The 8,696-nt window shown below is 38.7% G+C and overlaps 1 pseudogene; it reads right to left on the bottom strand.

Moving 5' to 3' along the window:
* The window catches only part of LOC105978710, a 15,847-nt pseudogene extending 13,765 nt beyond the window's left edge, over positions 1-2,082 (bottom strand).
* Positions 2,083-8,696: the final 6,614 nt, after the last annotated feature.

Below are 8,696 nucleotides of genomic sequence, written 5' to 3'. Positions count from 1 at the left end.
TGTGTTTCATCGGTGCTACACTGCACCCTGACTGGCTCATCTCCTCCCTGTGACCCCTCTGTAGGGGGATGTCCAATTGTATTTGACATATTTTTATATTAAATCTCAGCTGCCTCTGTTCTTATTGAATTATGGTGAGCTCTATTATATTTTTAAAGTAATATTTTATTGAATTTTTGGTGAAAGTTTGCACAGCAAGTTGAAAATGTACACAGCAAGTAAGCAAAATTTGATTTTTCCAACAAAAATATTTAGTGATAATAGATTCATTTATTAAAATACGTCAAGGCTCTGTTTAATTATGTTTAGATTGTTCTCTTTTCATTACTCTTGTTTCTCTGCACCCTTACAAGTGCATCTTTGTCTTTGAGTAATGGTAGCCCTTTGGTCTCATACTGATGCCTTTTAAGCAGAACACCAGTCTTATGAAAAACATCTTTTCTTTTCTGTGCCACTTTGCTTTGTCACTAAACTGTGATGTCAGTGATAAACTCAAAATGGAAGTATCTCAGGGCAGTAAGCTCAGAGAGTCCTCTGTTCTCTACTGTTCCAAATTATCTGGCTTCCCTCCCCCCAAAGTTATGCTCCATAGTTTGTCTCATATAGGAACAAAGAGTGTGACTCTCAGACAGTCAGAGTTGGTAGTTGCATGTCACTTAGTTTTGCTGACCTCCAGGCATAGGAGGTTGTGGCTCCTGAAAAAAATGTTTCCTTTTTGGTTTTGGTCCCTTTTTACAATTTTTCTTCTGACAAATAGAGACACACAGTTGTATTGTAGACAGACATGCACAAGCTCTTAAGATTCCAGAAGTTACTTACTTTTCTAAAATGTAAATTATGATTTTTTAAAACTATATTAACCAATTGACTGAATTTTCCTTTAGGAATATGGCCCTAAACATTCAAATCCAGAAGTTCTATATTTTTTCGTGTTGTTCATGTCTGAGGAGTATCTATACTTGTATCTCCAGTGAATATACATGCCTGAACCCTCATGTTTGTATTTATACATACCTAGAGATGCTTCCGTTTCTTCTCACCAATGTATATAGCGGTACCGATCCATACACCAATATTGCTATATAAATTTTTATGTGCTCAAATACTCATTTTTATGTTGCTGTGCTAACTACATCTATGTTCAGTGACACTTTTATCATCACTAAAATAAGAATTCTCCACTGTTTTAAAAAACACTTCGGCTTCTTCAATGACCTTTGGTCTTTCTAGTTTTTTTCTCTTCTTAGCTTCTTATGAAAGATATCTCATACAATATTTATCAATATGTGATGATGTAGGGTAGCTCTGGTGGTGTTATTTGGTAAGCATTAGACTACTAACCACAAGGTTGGACTTTTAAACCCACAAGCTGATCTATGGGAAAAAGATGATGCTATAAGCTCCTGTGAAGATTAATAATCTTGTTCATTCTAATTGGGGTCCAAGTTTGGATCAATTGTTAGGTAGTGGGTTATGCTTGACTTATTTCGCTTAGGCTTGTGTCCTCCATATCTTTCCATTTTATAATATAGTTCAATGATCTTTATAGTTGAGTATTATTTCATTGTACGTATGCGCAAAAGTTTGCTTATTCATGCACAAGTTGGTGAGAACATTAAATGTTTCTATTTTTTGGTATTATGAATAAAATATCAAGGCATATATATGTTCACCACTCAACTGTCAGTTTGTTATACTATGGTTACTTATGTGTGATTTTTATGCTCAAACTATGCTACTAGTATTTGAAATAATGGGAGGATCATACATCAGACTAACATCATAAATAGCAATGGGACTTTGTCTTATATAGTGTCATGAAGTAATCCCTGATGGTTGGAAGGCACTCGAAATATAACTGAGCTACTTAATAAAATAAATAAACAAATAAATAAATAAATAACTTTTAAAAAATCAAAATAAAAAGAGCTACTTCCCTGCAGAGGCAGTGAATGAGTTAATGTGTCTCTTCTAGTCAAATTGTCTAAGTCCCACCAAATGACCTTTCCCTGTATGGATCACGTAAGAAGGTGGGAGTACATACTGATCAAATTCATCTTTGAGTTGCAAACAGGACTCCATTGAGTGTCTTCCTTCTGTGTATAAAAAGAGCCTCTGAGAAGCCGGAGGATGAATATCATTACCAGCAAGAGGCAGGAGTGCAATGGTTCCTCTGGACTCAAGATCCCTGCATGATATACCTACAACATCAAAGGAGCAGCAGCAGAACCAGGAACAAAAACAGAGTGATGTACTTCCCAACTATGGAGCAAGTAAGGCTGAGTGCTTTTGAGCAGGAGGCCGGCTTGTGGAGTGGTGTCTCTGGGTATTTAATAGGGAAAGTTGGGCTTGCTGAGGCATAGAAGCTGAGTTGAGTGTCTGTGGGCTGAGGTTTACTGGAGTGGGATGCTTAGGGCACTTAATTCAAGGAGCTGGGTTTTTCAAAAAGAACCCTGGTGATAAAGTGGTTACACATTGCGTTTTGATCCTCAAGGTCTGCAATATGAAACCACCATCTGCTCCATGGGTGAAAGATGGGGCTTTCTACTCTAATAAAGAGTTACGGTCTTGGGATCATGGGAGTGGGACGGAGGTTGGGGGGTGGTGGAGGAAACATTAAAGAAGTAGAAGAAAGTTGTATGTTTCATTGGTGCTATATGGCACCCTGACTTCCTCGTCTCCTCCCCACAACCCTTCTGTAAGGGGACGCCCATTTGCCTACAGATGGGCTTTGGTTCTACACTCCACACTTCTCCTTATTTACAAGGATATGATTTTTTTTTTTCTTCGATGCCTGATACCTGATCCTATGGACAACTTGTGATCACACAGACTGGGGTGTTTCTTCCATTATGCTTTGTAGCTTCTCAGCTAGATGTTGCTTGTTTATCTTCAAGCCTTTAAGACCCCCAGATGCTATATGTGGGGGGAGGTCAGATGCGCAGATCCCCCACTGAGGGCAATCAGTTGTCAGACTGCTGTCTCATCCCTCCACAGGGGTGGGACTGCTCCCTGCCTCTGAGGACAATGGACAGGCTCCTGTAGGCAGAGTTTGCACCCTACTGATAATGTTCCTATGGAGACCCAGAGACCACCCCCTAGACCACCCTCTCATTGCTGTGTAACCTATAGTGTAGCCCCTTCCTGTGACGTATGTCTCTACCTGTAATTAGTGGGCTGGCTTGCCCCAAAAAGGTATATAGGTGTGAGCCAGCAAGATAGACTTCTCTCTCTGACTCTGAGCTCCTTGCTGCTCACTCCCTGGTCACTCCCCTCTCCCTTGTTCCCTTTCCCTCCTTCCCTTCCCCCTCTCTCCACATGGACCACCAAGCTGAGCTGAGGTGAGCAATGTTGCCATGTATCATGCCTGACTGTATTATTGTTTTATCTCTCATGCTCTCAATGACTTTAATATAATACTTATGTATATCAACCGTACAATTGTGCATTACTGAATCCGAGTAGTAGTAATAGGAGTATTAGCGGTGGGGGCTGGTCCCCCACCTCCCTCCACATTATTTTTTAATTTAATACTACAGCTATATCTTTTGATAGCTGGTCACCATCAGCTTTCTTCACCACATTTGCTTATGTACCCATTTGTCTTCAGTGATCATGTCAGGAAAGTGAGCATCATGGAATGCCAGTTTAATAGAACAAAGTGTTCTTGCATTGAGGAAGTACTTGATTAGAGGCCCAATGTCCATCTGTTACCCTAATACTAAACCTATAAATATATGTACATAGATCTATTTCTCCATTGTCATATATAAATACATTTACATATGTACATGCCTGTATTTAAACCTCTATAAATGCCCTTTGCTTCCTACCTAGTTCTTTCCTCTATTTCCTTTTACTTTCCTCTTGTTCCACACTCATGTTCAGGCTTCATTTGGTTTTCAGTAATTCCTCTTGGTTACATTGCCCTTGATCAAGCTCTACCAGGCCTCCTATACCCTCCTCGCCACTGATTTTGGATCACTGGTTGTTCCTTTGTCCCTGGGTTTGTTAACACCCACTTTCTTGCCCCTGCATCCCCCTTTGCCCCCTCCCTCTACCTTACAAATATGGCTAGACCAGAGGATATAGACTGATATAGATAAGAGCTGGAAACACAGGGAATCCAGGACAGATAACCCGCTCAGGACCAGTAATGAGAGTAGCAATACCAGAAGGGGAAGGGGAAGGTGGGGGAGAAAGGGGTTTTGATCACAATGTTCTACATATCACACCCTCCCTTGGGGACAGACAAGAGAAAAGTGGGTGAAGGTAGATATTGGACTGTGTAAGACATAAAAAAAAAATTATAGATGATCAAGAGTTTGTGAGGGAAGGAGGGCAGGGAAGGGAGGGGAAAAATTAGGAGCTGATACCAAAGACTCAAGTAGAAAGAAAATGTTTTGAGGACGATGATGGCAACAAATGTACAAATGTGCTTGACAACATGGATGTATGTATGAATTGTGATTAGAGTTATGTAAGCCCTAAATAAAATGATTTTAATAAAAAAGAGTGATAGTCTTGGAAACCCACAGGCGCAGCTCTTCCCCATAGACTCAATCAATAGCAGTGAGTTTTTTTGTTTGTTTTGGTGGTGGTGTTGGGTTGGAGGATTGCTGGTCTGTGGAGCTCGAGTGGAATACCTTCTGGCTGAGGTTCACAGCAGAGTAGTTTGCCCCCAAAGGACTTTGTAAGATGTTGTGATAAATATCTCATTCCAAGCACTTCTCATTGGCATTGACACTTATTAATTTCCTAAATAAACCCTTCAATCATGAATTTTGTCTATGAGTTTCTAATATCCATTGCAATAGATATTAGTAAACTAGAAAACACTAATTAAGACCTCACACTCTCCAAAGTACAATCAATGTTGATTGATTTTGGGGACATTTACTTGCACATCTAAAAATGGAAGAAACAGCTACAAAATATCCATTCATAATCAGAACATTGAAGAGTGAAAGTTGTTCAAGATGAAATAGAACCCATAATGATTGATATCCTAGGTGTTAGTGAACTGACATACACTGGCATTGGCGATTTTCAATTAGGAAATCAAATGATTTTCTATACCAGGAAATATGATGGTGTGTGATAAAGCCTAAATGTTTGCAGTGGCGGTTCTTAATCTGTGGGTTGTGACCCCTTTGGGAGTTGAATGACCCTTTCACAGGTGTCACCCAATTCATAACAGTAGCAAAATTATAGCTATGAATTAACAACTAAAATAATTTTATGTTTGGTGGGTCACCACCACATGAGGAACGCTATTAAAAGGTTACGGCATTAGAAAGGTTGAGAACCACGGGTCTACGGCAAGTCCAGTTAGTACAACTATTATTCAAATTTACACCAAGTACTGAAAGAAGTGATAAAAAATAGAAAAATTCTACCAACTTCTGCTATATGAAAGTGCTCAAATATGTAATCAAAATGAATTGAAAATTACTGGTGATTGGAATATAAAAGTTGGAAACAAAGGGAATGGCTTCAAAGTTGGAAAATACAGCCTTCATGATAGAAATAAAAATAGAAATAACAAGAGAGAATTTTGCAAGATTAATGACTTCAGAATTACAAACACGCCCATTTCCAACGATGACGATTTACTTGGACTTCACAGGAATCAAATTTACTGTATCTGTTGGCATAATGGGATATGCATTTCAATGGCAACTATGAGGTTCTTCCATTTGCTCTATGCGGGAAAGATGAGGTGACATTTTTGAAAAATTATTATTAATATTACATTTAAAAAACAATTTTGCTTATAATATTTTTTAAAGGTGCACCATTACATCAACAGGAAACTGCCAGAAATTGAAGTTCGATCCAGGAGAGTGAGTTGTATAAGGGATATCATAGCTAACATCAGTTGAATTTTGACTGGAAATCGAGGATATCCAAAAGATGTTTACAGTACTTGTATTTTGTTTATTGTGTGAAGGCATTCGACTGTGTGGGTCATAACAAACTAGAGACAACATTGTGAAGAACGGAAAATTCAAAACACTTCATTGTGTTCACATAAAAACTTGTACACAGACCAAGAGGCAGTCATTTGAACAGAATAAGATATTCCATGGTTTAAAATCAAGAAAGGTCTGCATCAGACTTGTGTCCTTACACCATACTTATTCAATATGTATGCTGAGCAAATAATCAGAGTAATTGAATTATTTTAAGAAGATCCTTGTATAAGAATTGGAGGAAAAGTCATTAACCACCGAAAAGATACAACCATTGCTTGCTGAAAGCTAAGATAATTTGAAGAATTGATGAATTTCAAAGGTTACAACCTTCAGAATGGATTATACCTCAAGTTAAAGAAAACAGAAATGCTTGCAACTAGACCATTAGAAAACATCATAAAATTACAGAAAAGATTGAAGTTGTTGTAGATTTAATTCTATTTGGATCGACAATTAGTGGTGATGAAGCAGCAATGAAGAAATCAAAGGATGCATTGCACTAGGCACATACCCTGCACAACACCTCTAAAGTGTTAAAGAGCAAAGGTTGCCATCACTTTGTCGACCAAGGTTCACCTGACCAAAATCATTTCCATCACCTCACATGCTTGTGAAAATTGGATAATGAATAAAGAAAAATCAGGGGAAAAAGGTGCACATGAATTAAGGGGTTAGCAAAGAGTATTGAAGTACCAGGGATTGCCAAAGTAGCAAACAATTCTGTCTTTGGGGAGGTAGAGCTAAATTGCTCCTAAGAAGGTGCTCCTAAGGTTTGACTTTGTCTTAATTACTTTAGAAGGTGAATCCACTTTCTGAAGGACAGCATGCTAGGCAAATTGGAGGATCAGTGAAGCAGAAGTCTACCCTCCGTGAGATTAATTGACATTGTGGCTGCAACAATGACTCGACATTAACAATTATTTGGGTGATGGCACCGGATCAGGCAGTGTTTGGTTCTAATGCAGATAGGGTTGCAACTTGTGAGAGCCATTTTGATGACACATGATAGCAATTATATTTATATTTCATATATTTATTTTAGGACTCTTGGGTATATCCATAGGAGGTGTGGGATTGCTGGATCATAGGGAAATTTTATTTTTGAACAAACAACATATTTTACACAGTAGTTGTAACAGTATACAGCAATAGATAAGGGTCCCAATCCTCCCCACCCTTGCTAACATTTATAGATTTTATTTGCATCTTCCTAATGACTATTAAATCTGGATATAGAGCAAATAGTCTAAGAAGTTAGATTACATAGGAAAAAAAGCACCAATATTAGAGAAAGGCTCATAAACAATCTGTTATATGCAGAATACATAGCCTTGCTTGCTGAAATCAAAAATACCTTTGAGCATTTTCTTTTAAAGATCAAAGACTATAGCTATTAGTACAGATACAACTCAATATATATATATATATATATATAAATAAAACCCAAATCCTCACAAGTAGATCAATAAATAACATCATGGCAAATGGAGAAAATATTGACTTTGTCAATTATTTCACTTTACTTAATTCCACAATGAACACCCATGGGAACAGCAGTCAAGAAATTAAGGGTGCTCATTCACAAAGTTCTACCAGATTAATACATGTCATTAGAAATAAGAAGGGATTAAAACATAGCAAATGTACTGTAGTCCCAGGACAGCATTCAATGGCCACCTTCAAAGTAAGAAATCAGAACCACAGTCTAACAGCCTCCAATTCCATAACCTTGGCATAACAATCATTTGCTTCTCACACTAGGGTGTTTCAGCCTTAACTCCAAGGGTGTATGTCAGTTCTTTAAATATGCTACAAGGGAGTTTGAGATAAAGCCCAGTTCACGTAGTCAAGTTTCCACATTGAATCTTTCTAGTGTGACCTATGAAAGATGTCAAGTGGCTGGGAACGACAGAAACTAAATTCCTACTAGTCTACAGCCACAGCCTGGGACATCAAGGTACCAAAAGAAACAAGGTCAAAAGTATCCTATTAGGACCATAGTACCAGATGTATTCTCCTGGTTCCTCCTGTCTATCCATTTCAGGTTGCAATGAGATTTCACGGTGATCACTCTCAGTATCATGTGTGGCCAGTAAATTCCTTTGACAAATCTGCATCACTTTATAAAAACTGGGATATAGCTCCCTTCTACATTCCTTTACCGGGGTGTTGATCAGCCTAGCCCCCAAAGGGCCTTGATAAGTGAGAGCTTACGATGTAGTAGGGAGGTTCTACCACCTTCGGCACTGTATTCTCATCTCCATTCCCACACAACTGTGTTCACACCAATTCTCTAATATTTTAGTCGCCATCATGTGGGGTTAAGGGTAAGAGGGAACCCCACAAAACATCACAGGTTTGGTAGGCGCAATTGTACAGCGATAATAAGTAGAGATTATAGTAAAGTCATAGAGAGCATGAGAGTTAAAGGATAGAGTCAAGTAATGGAGTCAGACGCAATTCATGGTAGCATATCTCACCTCCGCCCGGCTTGATGGTCCTCGTGGAGGGGGCTCAGCCGTCAGAGAAGAAGCCACTGCTTCGACCTCCTTAGTCACCTTCTCCACCCACCCTCTCGAGTACCAGGGAGCTTCGTTATTTATTGCCAACCACGCATCGTAATCATACATCACAGAAAGGGGCAATACAATTCATTCCAGAACAAGTTTGATCGCTCTAATGTCTCACATAATAAAGCAGACCATTACTATTCTGGGA

This window comes from Echinops telfairi, unplaced genomic scaffold (genome assembly GCF_000313985.2).
Source record: "Echinops telfairi isolate 266 unplaced genomic scaffold, ASM31398v2 ScPeMD7_7469;HRSCAF=8507_0, whole genome shotgun sequence".
Classification (NCBI taxonomy): domain Eukaryota; kingdom Metazoa; phylum Chordata; class Mammalia; order Afrosoricida; family Tenrecidae; genus Echinops; species Echinops telfairi.
This window is presented reverse-complemented; position numbering and strand designations above follow the sequence as displayed.